The sequence below is a fragment of the Falco biarmicus genome, chromosome 6 (genome assembly GCF_023638135.1).
Source record: "Falco biarmicus isolate bFalBia1 chromosome 6, bFalBia1.pri, whole genome shotgun sequence".
NCBI lineage: Eukaryota > Metazoa > Chordata > Aves > Falconiformes > Falconidae > Falco > Falco biarmicus.
Window position 1 is genome coordinate 24,910,207 of NC_079293.1, and position 18,167 is coordinate 24,928,373.

An 18,167-nucleotide genomic window follows, 5' to 3' on the forward strand; every position below is an offset into this window, starting at 1 on the left:
TTCAATATGAATATGCAAATACCTGTACTCTGGTTGGGATAAAATTGCAAGGATTTCCTTTCTGCATTGTTACCCAGCAACAGCTACAGTCTTAAAATGACAATCAGCTTCCTGAAACCAATCAAAATGCAAAAAATTGCACAACTAGGGAAAAGAGTTATGCAGTGTTTACACATGCAGCATGACAGCAGCTTGATCGTCTGAGGCAACTCAGTTTTGGCACAATTCTGACATAGAATTGCTTATAGTGAGTATACAATAATATGCAGGAAAGTTCTTGTCACTAATAAGACTACTATGCTAAATCACCAATGTAAACAGTCACGTTTATCTGCTATCACAGTATGGCCACACGGTCCGCTATCTTAAGTTGCACCAGGGGAGGTTTAGATTGGATATTAGGAAAAATTTCTTCACCAAAAGGGTTATCAAGCACTGGAACAGGCTGCCCAGGGAAGTGCTTAAGTCACCATCCCTGGAGGTATTTAAAAGATATAGATGTTGTGCTTAGGGACATGGTTTAGTAGTGGACTTGGTAGTGCTAGGTTAACTGTTGGACTCCATGATCTTACAGGTCTTTTCCAACCCACAAAATTCTATGATTCTATGTAACAATTGCTTCACTTGTCCTGAAGCTATTCCTGCCTGTTGCAGAAATCCTTCTTTCTTTCACATATTCAATAGGGTCAACTACCATCTTGTGTTGTCTCTTCTCACCAGCTCAAATTATTTGCCTTCTCTATTTGTCTAAAGAATAAAGGATCAATCTTTAAATACTGACTATCATGTGTAGAGTTTGCCAGTCTCTTTGGACACGTACAGCAGAGGCCCAACCAGTAATCAAAACAGGCTAGCAGGCAATGAGCTATGTCACTACTGCAAATGTGTACAGGTGCTGAAATATATTTTGCTTTTGGATCTCTAAATTCCCATCACAAATATTGGATGTAAGAAAATCATCATCCTTTGCTACAACTGAAAGAAGCAGCCTGCTTAAAGATCAATCCCCACAGGCTCCCAGTTCCAGCCCACATCCCCTGAGTGCAGACTAGGAAAGAGGACATTTACTTACCATCTTTGAGGAACCTCCCCTTAAGTCCTAAATCTGTTGATACCCTAGGCACTACCAAAATACAAACATTAAACAGCCAATAGATGCCAATGACTGTAAGTAGCTCTAGTATTTATGTGGAGATTGACTCAGGGGCACCACTGCACCATGCTTACAATTCTCATGCTTTCAGACCCCAGCTGCTTCCTTTAACTTGTGAGAGAGAACCTCCCTATTCTGAATTAAAGAGTTTCAGTTTTCAAAGATGTGTCTATTTTCCAAATATATCAGCTACAGCGGACAAACAATGGAAGACAGTTATCCTTCTTTCTAAAATTGTCCATTATGATAGTCCTAGACTATCACAGCTACCATGATGCAACCAATTCTGCCAGATGTGTACAAATTTGCATACATTATTAGTTTGACTTGTAGTCTCACGGTATTATTTTCCCCTACAAAACCTCCTTAGTTCCCAAAAGTGTTTGCTTTCCAAAGAGATTGACCCAAGCCAAAGCTTAAATTAATCAGAGCTTACATTTTTTTCACTTTGCACCTTGATAAATTAGTCGGCACAAAGTTCCACACTCCTGTGACTAGATCATTACCAATATCTACAGCAGCTAGCTAATCTCCACCTGCCCCATGTTTATTGAAAGGCATGATCAGCCTCATTCAATAGCCAAATCCTTGTGTTGCTCTTTCTTTTCATATTTATCTGGTTTTCTTTTGCAGCTATGCAGTCACAGGGAAAAGGACCTCAAAAGGTCACCTAGCCCATCTCTTTGTCCCAAAGATCAAATAGATTATATTACCTCATTACTAGAAGTATTTTTTTCTGCTTTTTAAAATAAAATCTCTTCTTTTCTACCACTTATCTATAAAACTGGATAACCACAGTTTTTCCTAGGGTACAAGAAACAAACAGTGTCTCTCACTCTCGGAACGAATAACAACCGCAGCTTTTAACTACAGACTGACTTATTCCTACACTTTCACTTCAAGAATATTTTTAGAAAAATCATATATTCAGAAATTTTATAATTAACTAACACTTATGAATTTTCAGCTTGCCACAGAAATCCACACCCATACATTACAAAAATCAAAGATGATTACCACTGAAATTGTAATGATGAAAGTACACTGAGTCTTCAGTATGCAGTACAGTGTACATCAAAAAGATGCCTGGTTTGGAATATCTTATCTTCAGCAATCCCCTGAACAGGATCACTTACATACCTGCATTTGAGGCAAACGGGAATTGTGTCTCACCTACAATTATAATACTGTATCTTATCTTACCAGCAGTGGGCCTGATTCTTCTCTTAAACAGACTGATATAAAACATGAGTGATGAGAGCTCAGTGGCATGGCACCAATACACAAGGCAACTACACAGTATCTATAACTTTTTAAAAACACTTTTTTAAACACTTAACACTTAAGCTTTTTTAAAACACTGCCCCGTAATTGTTTCACTCTGAAATCCACAGTGAAGAGACAAGTTTTAAGTTGTATTTCCTACAATTTAGCCAGATAAGTCAGCACCATGTTCTTCACCCACAGTCGACCTTGACTCACAGTAAAATAGCAGTCTTGTCTCTACAGGATGTCTAACATGCATATGTTATTCTTGCTAGTAGCCCGTCATGAAACTGAACACCTTGTGCTAAGTGCTGTAACAACATACAAGAAAAAGATGGTTCCTGTAGAAAAAGCGCACCTGCTTTGTCAGTCATAGAGCCTTAAACCACAGCTTCAAGTGATTCCACATCTCACTATCCCCTGTGACTCCATCTTTATCTCTTGACATTGCCGAGAACAATCTCATTTTGACTATGAGTGCAAAACAGATGTCACTGCATGTGTGATATCATGTGAAAAAATATCAAAACCTTAAAGGTGAGTGAAGATTCTATAAACTGCTAAATCATGTCAAACCTAAGAGTATTCTGAAGTTAGAAATGTGCCTGAAGGTCTGCTATAAAACCTAGAGCTCTTTGTGAAAGAAGCTCTGTCTCCTTAAAAGGACATCCCAAAATTTTATTTTTAATTTAAATTATAATCTTTTTTATTTTTAATATTTTTTTTAATTAAAATTTGTAGCTCCAGTCAGTGTTCACACCTCACATTCTGCCAGGCCTGCAGTCCTTTCCAATTTATTCAAATTCTTGCAGCAATATCTGGATACTTTCAAACAAGCCAGTAAAATCACCAGATATGCTGAATTTACACTAGTGCTGCAAAGAGCAGAGTTTGATCCCTAATGTCCTAGCTGTACCCAAGGTGGGGATTTTTGTCTCTCTAAACTGAAGTAAACCTATCTGTGTCTTATGCACAGCAAAGGAAATGGAATCTTATTTTTTCCCATTTTATTTTTGTGTCAGGCGGCTCAGTGTCATCTCTGATCTGTGAATCCAAGAACGCTTAAGGTCAACACCAACTAGCATAAAGGTAAGCAGGATACAGAGAAGCATGATGTTTTGTTATGGAAACACAAAAATTACTTGCTTTTGTTATTCCACAGTGTCACTACTCATATTAAGACCAACATATTCCTTTAACACAAAATATTTATTAAACAACCAAACAAGCTGAACTGTCCTACCCAGTTTTGTTTCTAAGTTGTGTTTACTAAAGTGCACAGTTCCCTGTTTTGTCCCACTCCTCTGGACATTACAACTTTTTTTTTACACTTTCCACTTCAATTTCTGTGATTCTATAGAAGAACCTAAAATGGGAAAGGCCTATTTGGCCAACCATGGTACCTCCCATTGGTGTTCTAACTGATTCCTACAGTATCTTTTCTGAATTGCAGTAGAAATGTTTCTGTTATTAAAAATAGAATTTCCTTTCCCAAATGATTTTTCAGAGCAGAGAACATAGGTAGAGGGTTTCTTACAGGATTTTTTTTTCAGTGACACTGGCCTTCAGCTTGCACTCTCTTCCCACCCTTCTGACCTGTGCAGATGTTGTGGATTCCCTCTCTCCACCTGATCCAACAGAAGAGTTGGCTCTTGGCTCTAGAAATGTTTCTATTCCCAGTGACATGTGGAGATGTCAGAAATAAAATTACCTGTACAACATTGGGTGAAGTCAGTATAGCTATAGAAGCATACTCTATCATCACATTTAAATAGAGTTAAGAGAATCTGATCTAAATATACTTCAGGGTTTTTTCCTCACAGCCTCTCATGAGCTTCCCCAATACTTGCATGCTATTGTGTAAACTGAACTTTAGATTTGTATTATGGCTCTATCCTAATTTCAGCCCCTTTGAGAAGAGGACTGGACTGGACCTCCAGATATCCTTTCCAATTCAATTTTTCTACGATCCTGTAAATTATATGCAATATGGTCACTATATCAAAATAAGCTCTTGGATGAGCTGTTAACTACAAGGACTAGCTGTCACAAATATTGGCGTTTTTTTGTCATCAAATAAAACAGTGTTACTTCTACACTTCTTTAATTCTTAGATCAGCATGCAGTTTTAACATTTCATTAAGGCATATTAGGTACAAATGTTTTATGTCACTTCACTATAACATGCTATCTCAGGCACTTAATAAGCAACTTGCTCTCAAAAAAGCCTACTTGTAAAACACACAACAGCAGGAAAACATGAATGATGCTCTATTCAGCCAACTGGATAGCTTATCATGGTAAGTCTATCAGTCTCATAAAATTTCATGCTCCTGACTCTTACCATTTCAAGAAAAGCAAAAAAAAAACAACCAACAAAACAACTGAGTATCTTCTCAACCACCTTGTATCTTCTACAGCTATTCCAGCACAAAGCGAGTGATTATAGTCAGCTCAGGTATATTTGCACACCCAGCCATTTTGATGGAGACATACTCCTACTGGCTTATTGACAAATAAGTAGATGACAGAAAGAGAGAAAAGTCATTGAGTGGAATGAGAATGGACTCAGACCCCTCCACTCAGTTTACCAGGCAAAGGCTAGTAAAGATTCATCTAACACCATTACCCCTGTTACCGTTTTTCAGATTATTTCTCAGGTGGTACCACAAACTGAAATCCCTTCAAGCAGTACCATCTGTCACAGACCTAAAAAACATCATCATACTACTCACTACCACCAAGAGGAACCTGTTTTTACATTCCCTCCTCACTTTGTTTTCCTTGCTGGCCCACAGTAATGTGGGGTTTTTTAAAGCCTCTATAATTAGTTACAAATGCTAGTGGTAACACTTTCAGATCTGCTCTCATGCCACACTTCAATTTGCAAAATGTCTTTTGTATTAGAAAAGATGCAATGACTGTCACTACAATCTACAAATGACAGAAAGGGCAAAGGGATCAGGATAACGGTGTACCACAAAGCAGTGTACACCTAGTTTATTTGTAAAGCTATCCATAATTCGCAAAAGCATTTCACAAGACAAAAGAAGTTGCACAACATGACACAAGCAATGAGCTATAGCTTTATCTATTTTCTATATCTGTTCCAAACAGTGACAAACCAGGAATCTCCACAACTGTAAATGAACATCAAGTGATTACAGTTATTTTGTCAAAAACAATTTTTTGACCATGCAGGCCAAAATGCAGATGCCTAACATTGAAAGAATCCCCTTCCTCTCATGCCTCCTAACCAGAGACATGAGGTTTTCAAGCAGTGCCTGCTGAGCATTTCATAAAACAGGCCATTTAGGGAATTTAGGAATGCATGGATCTCAGTGCCATGGAACTAAGTAAACTTGTAGGAGACAGTACCACACAAATCTTTCCAATTTCAGCTCCAGAAAAATTTCAACATATGAGATTAACTTACTCATTCTTGTTAATTTAAAACAAGACTTCTGGCAAATCAAACAGTACTGAACTTGTATGAGTTCACCTAGACCATTTGATTTAAACAAAAAGTAAATTGCATTTAATTGCAGTTTATTTTGTAGCATAAGCTAAAGAAGTACTAAAAAAGCCACTTCTAATAGAATATAAAACTATTTCATTCTGGAAGAAGAAATGTTGTGGGGTTTTTCCCCCATTATTGTCCTACTTACAGGTTTTTTATAACAAGAACTCAAAAAATTTCTCTGTTTTTAGTGAATATGCAATTTGTTTTGTTTGTTTGTTTGTTTGTTTGTTTATACGAAGTCTCAAAATGCTTAGGCCCCAGTTCTGCAAACATTTAAGTTTAACCTATAAGCAGCCAATGAATAGAACTATGACATTCAATATGAGCACTCAGGTGAGTATGTCATACAAGAATCAGGATTCTATTCTGCTATGTTCTGTCTATAAACAAACATCTTGCTTTCTAAAGCATAGGATTCCTCCCAATATTCCTGGCAGACATACAATTATTAATATATAATGTAGTTGGTTCTCAAGATTTGCAGCAATACATTCAAACTTATCCTGTATCTCTTGTATGCTCCCTGTAAGAGTTCATGTACTTTAAGAAGTTGCATGCTCTTCATTTGCATGGGATTTTTATAATTTTTTAAGTAAAATCTCTGTGCACAGTTCAAGGCAAGCAAAAGAGCTTCAAGGAAGATGAAGGAAAAGAGGCAACAGCTGAATATATTTAAAAAATTATTTTCCAGAAGCAGTCAGGATCTTACCACAAATAATCATGAACGTATTAGTTATACACTTCTTAGTAAAGAGAAGGGTTGATTAATACAGATATCCTATGCCTTTCAGTTCGGTACTGTTTTGATCATTAATGGTTCAGGCTACCTGTAAACAGGTGCAGCAACCTGCCTCTGGAGAGGACAGTAAAATACTTCTTGGCTTACATCATGGGTGTGATACCTCTTGGGGAAGATTTGTTTTTAAGCTCGCCACAACCAAGGTAATGATTGATCAAGAAATTACTTACAGCAACGATATGCCAAATGCAAATTTAGTATTCAGACCTTTAGGTAAAATGATAAAGCAATCAAGAATTCAATTGATAAAGCATGGTTGAAGAATTATATTTTAAATTTAATTGCTTTGAAAGCTGTACTGGAAAAGTAAGTTAACAGCTGAAAAACCTAGAAACTAATACAAAATGCATTCCTCCCCTGAAGAAATTCTCAATTACTTCAGTGGAACAGGATTAGGCCACTGGCTCTGTAAACGTAGCCATGCAAATGTATTGTCTCCTTGTACTAATATAGCTGTCTGGCAAATTGTTTTTGCTGTTACCATGGCTTTAACATTTTGATGTTTCAGCAGAAAAATAACAGTTAACTGTATGTGTGAACACTAACTGAGACATTTTTTAGTCATTTTAGGGTTACAGTTAACAGTGAGGTCAAAATTTTTTCTTTAAAAACATTAAGCTATGATTTGAAATCTGTAATTCTCATATATGATAAGTTATAATATGTATCAACGATAAATTTGTCAGAAAAGCTATTGATCTGGATTTTTCAGTTTCCAGTCCTCAATTTTTTTCTCTTCACCCCTCAGCTGGTCAAAATGAAGGACAGGTGGAATCTCCTGACTTACTTGCATCAAAATACTACAGATAAATAAGAAAAGGCCTCTATTCCTCCTATAGCAAATTATATTAAAGTCCAGCCTACAGCAGCAACCTTTCCCAGTAACAGTTGTGTCACTCAACAGCTCTTGGGAATGCAGTTTGTCTAGTACTCATGCTATCTTGAATCGTAGAACCATATAATACCTCAAGTTGGAAGGTACCCAATAAGGATCATCAAGTCCAACCTGCTCCTCACAGGACTACCTTAAACTAAATCATACGACTAAGAGCATCATGCATGTGCTCCTTGAACTCTATAAAGGCACTTATGAAGGCCCACACAAATACAGTGTTCTACATAAATGACTCTACTAGAAAGAAGCATTTCAAAATTCAGGATACTTAATGCAATTTGCAGATATTCTGGGGGAAATACTTGGTAATGCACTGTGGTACCCCAAAACTCTACCTAAGGAAATTTAAGAGTTTAGGCTCAGCTTCGCCCAATTCCTGTTTTCTTTGTCCTTTCCCCCGCCCCCAAGAGCCCCTGGTTCTTCCTTTGTTTCCCCATTTTCATGCTTCCAGTTTTCCATATTCAGTCTCTAACAAGATTAGAAAGATATATGAAACAAATCAGTGGTGTTCTAACATCTCTATCATTGGCTAGTACCTGTTTTCCCTGAATGTGCAGAGTTTCAATTTTAGCAGCAATTTTTCAAGAAAGAAAATTGAGAAGTAGATGATGGAGGCAGAAAATTAAACTTGATATTAAGTACAAGTATTCCCCAACTGGTTAAACACAGCAAAAATAATGATATTTACCCCTTGGAAAAAATCAGGGTGCAAATCTAGCATGGTCAATAGCAGAAGCAAAGCTTTTTGATACAGAAGATTGTAATTCCAATTCCCTTAATTGTGTGCTTAGTTTGTATCAACCTTATGATGAAAATGCCTCCAAATCAAAAGCATTTATACCCTGAGAAACTAGTGGCATACTGGCTCTGGGAACCTGTAAACCCTGACACTATTAGTGGTCAGCAACTTGGTGTTGACAAATCCACAGTGAACATGTGTAAGAACTGTGACTCTTGCGAAGTATAGGAAAGCAAGATAATTAGTAAGCAAGGTTTCTCATTTCCGCTTCTCTTAACTTCCAAGTACATAAACACAAGTGAGACATTTCAGTAGTTGCATGAAGTAATGATGGCTCACTAACTTCTATGCAATTATGAAATATATGTAGAGCTCACATTTTTAAGAATCCTTTTGCAATACAGAAACACAAAGACAGTTCTCTAGACCACAATATTTATAAAGATAGTTACTTGATTAATTGTAATGCTGAAAAAGCTGCTTTATCTCTTCTTTCCTACTTCCTTAAGTGATTTACCTGGAATCTGGAAACAAAGCTACAGGAATTGCTCAGTGGCTTCTGATGGATATTTTGTAAATTAAAAACACCTCTAAAAACAAATATGAAGATGCTTTCACTGAGAGTAGAAAGACTGGTGATTCTAAACACAAAAGAGCAATTATAGGAGTCAATCAGAATACAATTTCTGGAAGCCTCAGAAGCATACTCTGTGTTATTGGCAGTACTGCTTTGAATCTGCTTATTCTGCTCTTTGAGTAAGCCATACTTATGACTGCTAAGAAATTGAATTTCAAGTTAACCACATTTTACTGAATTTGGCAAGAAGCGCAGGTATAGGAAAAGGTTGTTGCATATCAGTGCTTTAAACATAACAAATACATCACAGTTTTCACAAAATAAAAATTTATTAACTGTAACAAACATCATATAAAATGACAAATAAGAAGTGCAGGGTGAATGAGTCATTAACATATGTGCCCTCTTGTCATATGCCCTTATTTCCCACTGGAGTTGGCTGGAATTAACACTGTGGCAATCTGTGCTGGCTCTTGGGCAGGCAGGAGCCAAAGAAAAAAGGTATATATGGGAGAAGACCTGCTCCACAGAGCTGTCTATGAAGTACAGCGGCTGCTGCAGTGAAATGACTGGGTGTTTTGCTCCATACTGCTTTGCATTGCCCACATTTGCTAAATCAGGATGCTTGGTCTTCAAGGTAACTATTCAAGTGTGCCTTCTCTCCAGTGTCTTGTGTCACAAAGGTTAAACAGACCTATGGAAAACATCTACCCTTTTTTTTCTTTTCTTTCTTCTAATCATCATCTGCTCCTTCTCAGCCAAGGTCACTGATAAGGAACAACAAAACAAAAAAGGCATTGTTAGATTGGAAAGGTCATAGATAAAAATCTCTATCCTTTTCGCACATACATTTTTCTCATAAAATACTAAATGGGTCAGCCTTGTGGCTGGCAGTTCAGCAACTCTGTGTCAATGATGACTAATTTAAGTCTATCACCTTTTGAAGAGTTAGCATACAGGGTATGGACTACCACATATACTAGCTGTAAAAACATGGCCGTAACTATGGCTGAACAGGCAATGACCTGTTCATAAAGTGCAGAGACCCCTGAGAAGGTTCTTCAGAGCCACTGGAGTTCACCCAGACATGTTACCAGCCTTTTTGCAACAAGCACTTCCCCAGAGCTGATAAAGGTGAGGCAAGTAACACGCTGTAAAAACAGAAGTAAAACAGGCCTTCCCAGACACTCTCAAAATTTAAAGAATACATGCTGAAAAATTATGACAGTGTCCTGAAGGCAAAAAGGGGATGTTCATGCAAAGATCAGCCTGAAAATCTGTGAATGGAACTGGACAGCTGATATTCTTTAATTCAGTGAGCAGGTTCTCTGAACCACCAAAAAATGTCTCTCTTCCCCTGAGTAAAAAAAGTAAATATTTTGAATCTGGTTTCCTCTCAGAAAGCAAGGGACTGCATGTATGAAGGTTCATACTACTTGTCTACATTTTATTCAGACAATACAGTTTTGGCGACCAGTTACAAGACTGCTTGCAAACAGTCTTATGTTTCCCATCTGTTTAATAGCATACTAAGGTATCTGTTTCAGTGCCATTGGTTTTGCCCCTGCATGTGAAGAACTGATATTTAGTCACAGAGATTCTACATGCCCACATATATTTATGAATATTTAGCACACATTTATGAATACTGGGTGTGGTCTATTCCTTTAAAAAAAAAAACAACTTATGATTGACAGTACATAGAGGAGTGTTGTCCAAATAAACTGGCTATTTGAAAGGCATTTTCTTTGTTCCCTTTCCCCTTATAATTAGACATTATTCTAAGACAGGGATGGAAGAAGTGAAAAGATGAGTTCTTAAGGCTGTGAAACAAAGGGGTTTTTTAAAAAAAATAAAAATAGAAAAAAAAAGAAATAGAAAAAAAAAGAAATAGAAAAAAAAAGAAATAGAAAAAAAAAGAAATAGAAAAAAAAAGAAATAGAAAAAAAAAGAAATAGAAAAAAAAAGAAATAGAAAAAAAAGAAATAGAAAAAAAAGAAATAGAAAAAAAAGAAATAGAAAAAAAAGAAATAGAAAAATAAGAAATAGAAAAATAAGAAATAGAAAAAAAAAGAAATAGAAAAAAAAAGAAATAGAAAAAAAAAGAAATAGAAAAAAAGAAATAGAAAAAAAGAAATAGAAAAAAAAAGAAATAGAAAAAAAAAGAAATAGAAAAAAAGAAATAGAAAAAAAAAGAAATAGAAAAAAAAAGAAATAGAAAAAAAAAGAAATAGAAAAAAAAAGAAATAGAAAAAAAAAGAAATAGAAAAAACAGACTAGCAGAAGTAGCATATGCAAATAAACCTACCTGAGCTTCCTTTGCTTTTCCAGCTGGTCTTGGGGTTCATGAAGTACTCCTGACTTTCATCCAAGTACACCTCTTGACTCTTCTGTGTACCACTTTTCAACAAGCTTGTTGTCCATATCCATTTCTGAGGTTCCTTTTCTTCTCTTTTCTGAGGTCATATGTTTGATGGTCACAGAGTTCTAATTTTCTTTAGCATCAAATTCTGTATATTGGTCAATAGAACCTCAGTTTTTCCACTGGCAGTTTCCAATTAAAACTGAATGTTTGATTCTTGTTCCCTGCCATGACGTTGTTACTCATTCCTCTCATCACAGCCTCTGCATCTTTTACTTGCAATGTCCAAAAATCACCTTAGTTTTTACGAGAATGATGCAGCCTGCCCTGAGCCTACTATCCCTCAGGACTGAAGTATTCTGCTTTCCTGGAATATGGAGGTCCAGTATCTCCATACAGAGTAATGCCCTTAAGCTCAGGCAGATCCAAACATACAGAGTATTTCAGAAGGTTGAGAGAAAAAAAATTTCATCACTGGAAGCGATGAAATCTGGCATTTGTTGAAAACTAACAGTTTGGGAGCAGATTGGTCATATCCAACAGGTCAGAGGATTATGAAATTTTTTATGAACTTCCTAACTTTGTTTCTCTTGGTAAATAAGTAACACATCACCTGTGCAGGCATCTTATACTGCTAGAACAGACACCTTTCTCTGTGTGTGAAGATTAGTTTAACTTGACCTGTATAAACTCTAGATGTTTCCTAGTATGACCCAGAATGGACTTTGTGTGTACACGTGCTGAAAAAACACAAGCATTACTTTGTAGTGTCAACTTCAAGCCCAAGGAGTTTGGTTTTGTGGATTTTAAAATCAAACTATGCTGCATAACCAAGACACTGCAGAAATACCATTCTGAATTCCTAACAACATGTCTTAGACATACCAAGAGCACTATCAAGATACACAGAAAATAAAAAGCCCTGCACTCAACCTTACAATTTTCTATGACACAACAGTTTTATTTCTTCCTAAATACGTACATACCCCAAAAAAATCCTGAATATTTATGCAGGGGTCATGACAGCCACAGTGTATGCAAAGTTGTTATAAACATAGTTTCATATTTAAACATGGGCCTTTTCAGAGGAAATTTCAGAGGTATTTCTGAAAATGTTACTAAAACAAATTGCCAGCACTGAAAATTAAGATGTTTGATTTAACAACTAATTCTGGGGAAGCAGATAAGAAATAAAGGTATGAGCCACTGATTCACAGTATCACAAGAAGCCTGGGGAAACCCTTTCAAGGGTATTCCTTACGCAAAAGAATGCCCTGCTGCAGCACTGGAAGGAATGCCAGAGCATCTAGTTCAAGAGAAAGAACAAGCAATCTCTACAGTTTATCCTCATAACAAACCTTGGTTATCTTCTCTTTCAGCATTTTGACTCTTTTTTTTGAACCGAGGAACTGTTCAGGAAGTGACAAAGATGGACTAGGTTAAATGCTCTAACATGGTACTTATTCACACCACATTAGGCAGAGGAACACTAAAATTAGGCATAAAATTTTATTCCCCTGGTAATATACTCCAGTATTGGCTAGAGACAGTAGAAGAAAAGGGAATTTCCCTTTGAAAAATAAAGCAAGCTATTGATATGCAATATAAATATTGTGGCATTACGTCTTTCCAGTATCACCATTTCTGCTGGGGGGGGGGGGGGGGGCGGGGGGGGGCGGAGGGGACGGGGGCTGGGGGAGGCGACGACATCACCAGAAAGTCTGGAAAAAATTAGCCATTCAGTGAGCAGTCTAAAGGCTCTTTTGAATGGTACCTATACTCTCCCTTACATTCTGTCTGTAAACAATCTTATTAATTACAAAAACAGGAGAAAGTGAGATGTTTTCTTTTGATTTCACCAGAGCCATATAAGAAATATGTTTGGCCAATCACTTTATAAAAAGACATTGCAGGCCTGATCCAAAGCTCATTGCTCTTTCCTTTGGGGTCAGGAGCAGGCTCATGCAAACTAGGAACAAAACAGCAGCCCTCTTTAAACCTACAATGAAAATATTTTTTTAATTGCTTCTTTGCACTGATTCTCTTCACCACTGCACCTAGTCATGGACAGCACTTGCTGGATTCAGACTGAAATAGCTGATGTTATGCCAAGTGAACATGCATTCATAATATACCATGCCCTTTTTAATCAACTTCCTGATTAAAAAATGCCATGCTGACATAAGGTATGAGAGATACAGACTTTTAATACTTCACAAAATAATAGACCTCAGTGCTAGTTTGGTTGACAATCTGTGATCTTACAGATGTTTATGTGTTTGCCTGGTGCAGAGCTATAAACAATTTGGATATGATGGACCTTAAGATACATAAAATTTATCCTGAAGTAAACTGGTTTCTGAAACCAATTGCCCTGATGCATTAGGCAGGTAGGAGTTTCAGCAAACCAAAGAGTCTACTGGCAGATGCAACATTGATTTCTTAACGTTTACAACACACCAGACAGCTCTATACCAAACCTGATTTGATGGATCATTATGGGGCGCCCTGCAGCCTTGGTTATTTCCACAACCAAGTTGGCTAGTTTCATTACTTAGTGATGGTGTTCCGCATCTGCAGCTTCAGTGCAAACATATTGAACCAGTATATACACTGCAAATCTGATCTGAGATCCAGTTTTAAATCCGATCTCATAATAATGTTTACTGTTTTCCTGACTAAAAGTATGATCCCTTTTAAAGGATCAAAAATCCTACTGTGGTTTTTGTCTGTCTGTCTCCACATCATACTCCCCCTCCCAACACAAGACATTCTCCCTTCATTTCAGTTTCATTACGTTTTGCTGCTTTTTCCTCTATGGCTAAAATAGGCAGAGTGGTTCTAATCAAAGCAAAATACTGTGAAGGATTCTAAAGAGATAATCTTTGTCAACAGCCTACAAAAGCTTTGATTTGCTCTCCTTGTGACTTTTTAATCTAGGACCCGTGGAGCAGATGATGCTATTTGGTCTGCACCCATTTTCATTCCATAGAAATCCAGCTACACTTCTGTTTAATAAATCACTGATAATCTTACTAGGATTTCTCATCACTCCTATTATGAGAAAGAAAAGGTCAGTAAGTAATCTACAGCCATAAAGTTTTCTTGTAGTATACTATCAAGAACTTCACATCTTTATTGAAAGTTGATCAACATGATGCAAACATTTGTCAAGTTCAGGCAAATTGATATTAAATTCATTACTTCCATAAGGATATTCAGTGTTGTATATGTATTTAATACCAAAGTACTTTTCCACCACTGAATGTCTCAACAAAACAATGACTGTATTCAGAGTTGATCAAGAAATAAGTTCTAACACAGAGAACTTTCTTTTATCAGTGTGTTTGTATGATGCACTTAAAAAGAAATGCCCCTGATTTCCCATGGAAATGCTGATGAATAGGAATTACATTTTCATTCTTTTGGAGTCCACATAAAAGCCTGACTGCTGCAGAAGAACAGTTTTCAAAACAGTACCTTTTTTGCCATTCATACAGCAAAGTTTCTATACCTAGCTAATAAATTGCCACATGTGTGTATGCATGTATGTGTAAGTAATTAAATACTTCTTTGCATATCCTAATCATCTCCTCAACACAAAAATTAAACAAAATAGAAAAAAGCAGAAAACAGGAAATTTTCAGAAATGGTCCTTAACATATCTGGAGAAATAATACACCTCTGAATACATTGAAGTATCTCCTCTTTCTTAATTGTCTTTGTCTCCAAACACACAGTTGATCATTTCTGTAATATGTAAGATACAAGACTGTAGAGTAAAACAACAAAGTCATACTATGCACTAAAAACTACTACGACAAAACTGATGCCCTTTTGAAAATGTGGGCATATAACTGCGTATTGGAATCTAAAACAAAGAAACCACTGCAAATGTTTAGTATTTTTAACTATTGCCCTTGTTGGTTAAAATGGGGGGGGGGGGGGGGGAGGGGGACGACAGACGGGGACACGACACACAACACGACACCACACACAACACATTCGCTCTCCAGAAAGTTCAGGCTGTAAAATACATACAAAATTGAATCGACTCTTAGATTAGCTTAAAATGTACCGAATTCTGCATTTACTCATTGTAATCATTTACTCTTCTCTTTGTTTCACTTAATAAATCAATGTAGTTTTTAGAAAAATATAATCATTACTGGTTTTTTTCCCAGTGAAAAATCCTGGTTTATTGCATACAGTCTTACATCACTCCGCATTTCTAATGTTAGGAGTGTTATGTTGCCATCTCAATTGATTTTAGATGTGTCATAATTGCAAACAAGTATGAACATATATATTCACCAGGCTACACCACAGCAACCAAGTTTAACCTTATGATTCCAAACTTGAAGAACCTTGATAAATCATGAGGAGTACCTGCTAACTGCCTACTAAGGGTTAACAGTTTGTTCCAATTTTTTTTTGTTTGTTTGCAGAGTGACATGACAAAGACTTTTATTTGTTTGGTAATTTTTGAAAATAACCTATCACACAAAACTGAAATGTCAAATAATAAAAAGAGGTAAAAACTAAATATCATTCAGAACTGTATGCTGTTGTTCTCCAAAGCAACATAATTAAAGGCAACAGAAACCCCACACCTCTCCAATTAAAGCAAATCATTCATTAAACTGTTCTACAATAGTCACAAGAACTATGTAAAGACAATTAAAGGATAATAATTTCTACTTAACCGCAACCTTAACTGCAGTTTCAAAATTAGGTCAGTTAAAAATGAACATCACCATTTTTAAGGAGATAAAGAATCATTAGAATTGGATTAAAATATTCCTAAATGACTGCAAGAAAAAAAGCAAATGTAACTAAATGTTAAAGCCTCCCCATATTTTATACACAGCATCAGAATTATATAAGAAATGCCTATCAACGGATGCTCTGTTCAAGAAGTGGGATTCCAGTCTGACTCAGTGTTATTTATTATCTGACAAAAAAATATGTAATTCAAAGATAGCTTGTTTATTTTCTTCTTTTGTTTTCTCCTTTCAATAAGGAAGCCTTTATAAAGACACATACCAAGATATTTGGAGCTGAGAGAATCACTAGTAATTTGTCAATCAATAACTTCAGGTTTTAGCATTACCAGTGAATTTGTGTTAAATAAGCATTTTTTGCCTTTCAGCCAGAAAATGAATACCACAGCAACCAAAACAAAACACATCTGGGCTTTCACTGAAACAGTAGTTGCTAATTTTACAGGTCTTCCCACATTGTTCTAGAAAATAGGAAGCAGGAGTCTGACATTTCCAGCAGTCGTTGTTAAAACAACAACCACTGAGAGCTCGATCCCGTTTTCACCGGCAGCAATGTCAAACTCCCCGTTGACTTCAGGGAGAGCAGGATCGGGCCCTGAGCTGCTCAGCCTCCTCCGGCTCTATGCACAGGAGGATGTGTTGAGGAGCTGGGGTGGGAGAAGTCCAAAACCCAGCCACTGCTTTATTAACTGCCCAAAGAGTTGAACTTTCCATCACTTTGTGAACAACAGCAAAGTGCCCTGCAAACAACAACGGTGATAAAAGGACATATTTACCTTGAGGGAACAGCAAAGGGAAAGCCGTAGAACTGCAAAACAAAGTAGTCCAAATGAATTATCTATGCATGCAGTCCAAACGTGCACCTTCAAGTAGGCCACAGTCTGTCAAGCAGTCGTCTCGGCACCAGCCACCCTGCCTTCCATCTTACGAGATTCACCCAGAAAACTGACAAACCTGCTCCACGACAACAAAACTCTCCTAATGCTTTTGAACGCCCACCATTTGTTCTCCATTCATCCAATCAACTTTCCACTGCACATCTTCTCCTGCGACTGAGGCTCAGAGGCAGGATCCCTTCTCATCTGTATGCTAATTATTTTGCCACATGGACAAAAGTAATAAGGCTTTCAGACAGGAAACCAACGGGCCTGAAGTCGAAGGCAGAAATTAGTAAGTTGCCACCACTGAAGGCTGAGAAGATGGGCATGCGTGCGGCTCTGTGGCTGACGGATCAGCTGTAACCTCCATTTAAGAGCAGCAGCGAGGCGACGGGCTGGAGGAAGCCTAGGCAGCGTCGCATGCATCAAGCCCAGGTTCCCTCAGAGACCACATTACTGCAGCAGAACAGCATCCGTAGCAGATTGCTGACTTACCCCGCCTCAGCCCGCATCCTTTAAGCAGCGCGACGCACATCCATTTTCCCGGCCCCGCCGCACGGGTGCCGCTGCCCGCCGCGGCCGCGCGCGCCCAGCCCCCCCGGCGCGGCAGGGGGCGGGCAGGGCTGGGGCCGCGCTCCGCGCCCTCCCCGGCACCCCGGGCCGGGCTCCCCGGCGGCGTGGGGCGCCGCGGCGGCGCTGTATTGCACCGAATAGAGGGGAACGCCGAAACGCCGCAGCCGCCGAGGAGAGGAAACCGCTCAAAATACTCCCCTGCCGCTGCCGCTAGCGTTAAAATGGTGTCTCCCTTGTAGAACACCCCACCCCCCACCCCCCAAAAGAGAAAAAGAAGAAAGCAATAAGTAGGCCTCTAAATGTATCTTTAAAAGAAAATAATGATGGAAAACCATCATTGTTTGGCCGCTGGGGAACCACTCCAGGGTTTATGGAGTTAATTCAGCAGCCGGACTGCTGAAGCCTTGCTTCTTTTACCTGCTCACACCATCTCCTCCCCTTTGAAACAAAAGAAACGAACTATTTTCCAGAGGAAAAGATTAGCCGCCTTCCACCATTAGCAACTTGCGCGGCTCAACTTTATGCGATCAACAGCCCAAACGTAAACAAGGGCTCGCGCGCAAAGCGGCCCAGATTTGCGTGTGCCCCTGAGCGGCGTTTCCCCCAGCAGCCCGCCGG

The 18,167-nt window shown here is 38.0% G+C and overlaps 1 protein-coding gene across 11 annotated transcripts in view; it reads right to left on the reverse strand.

Annotated features, from left to right (window-relative positions):
- The window catches only part of MYT1L (myelin transcription factor 1 like), a 305,889-nt gene extending 288,182 nt beyond the window's left edge, over positions 1-17,707 (reverse strand). For 3 of the 11 annotated variants that reach the window (XM_056344592.1, XM_056344598.1, XM_056344589.1), the window contains exon 1: positions 16,875-17,707. The gene's annotated coding sequence lies outside the window, so the exon portion shown is untranslated. The remainder of the gene's footprint in view (positions 1-16,874) is intronic. The other 8 variants (XM_056344596.1, XM_056344599.1, XM_056344593.1 and 5 more) reach the window with 4 other exon arrangements.
- Between the last annotated feature and the right edge of the window lie 460 nt (positions 17,708-18,167).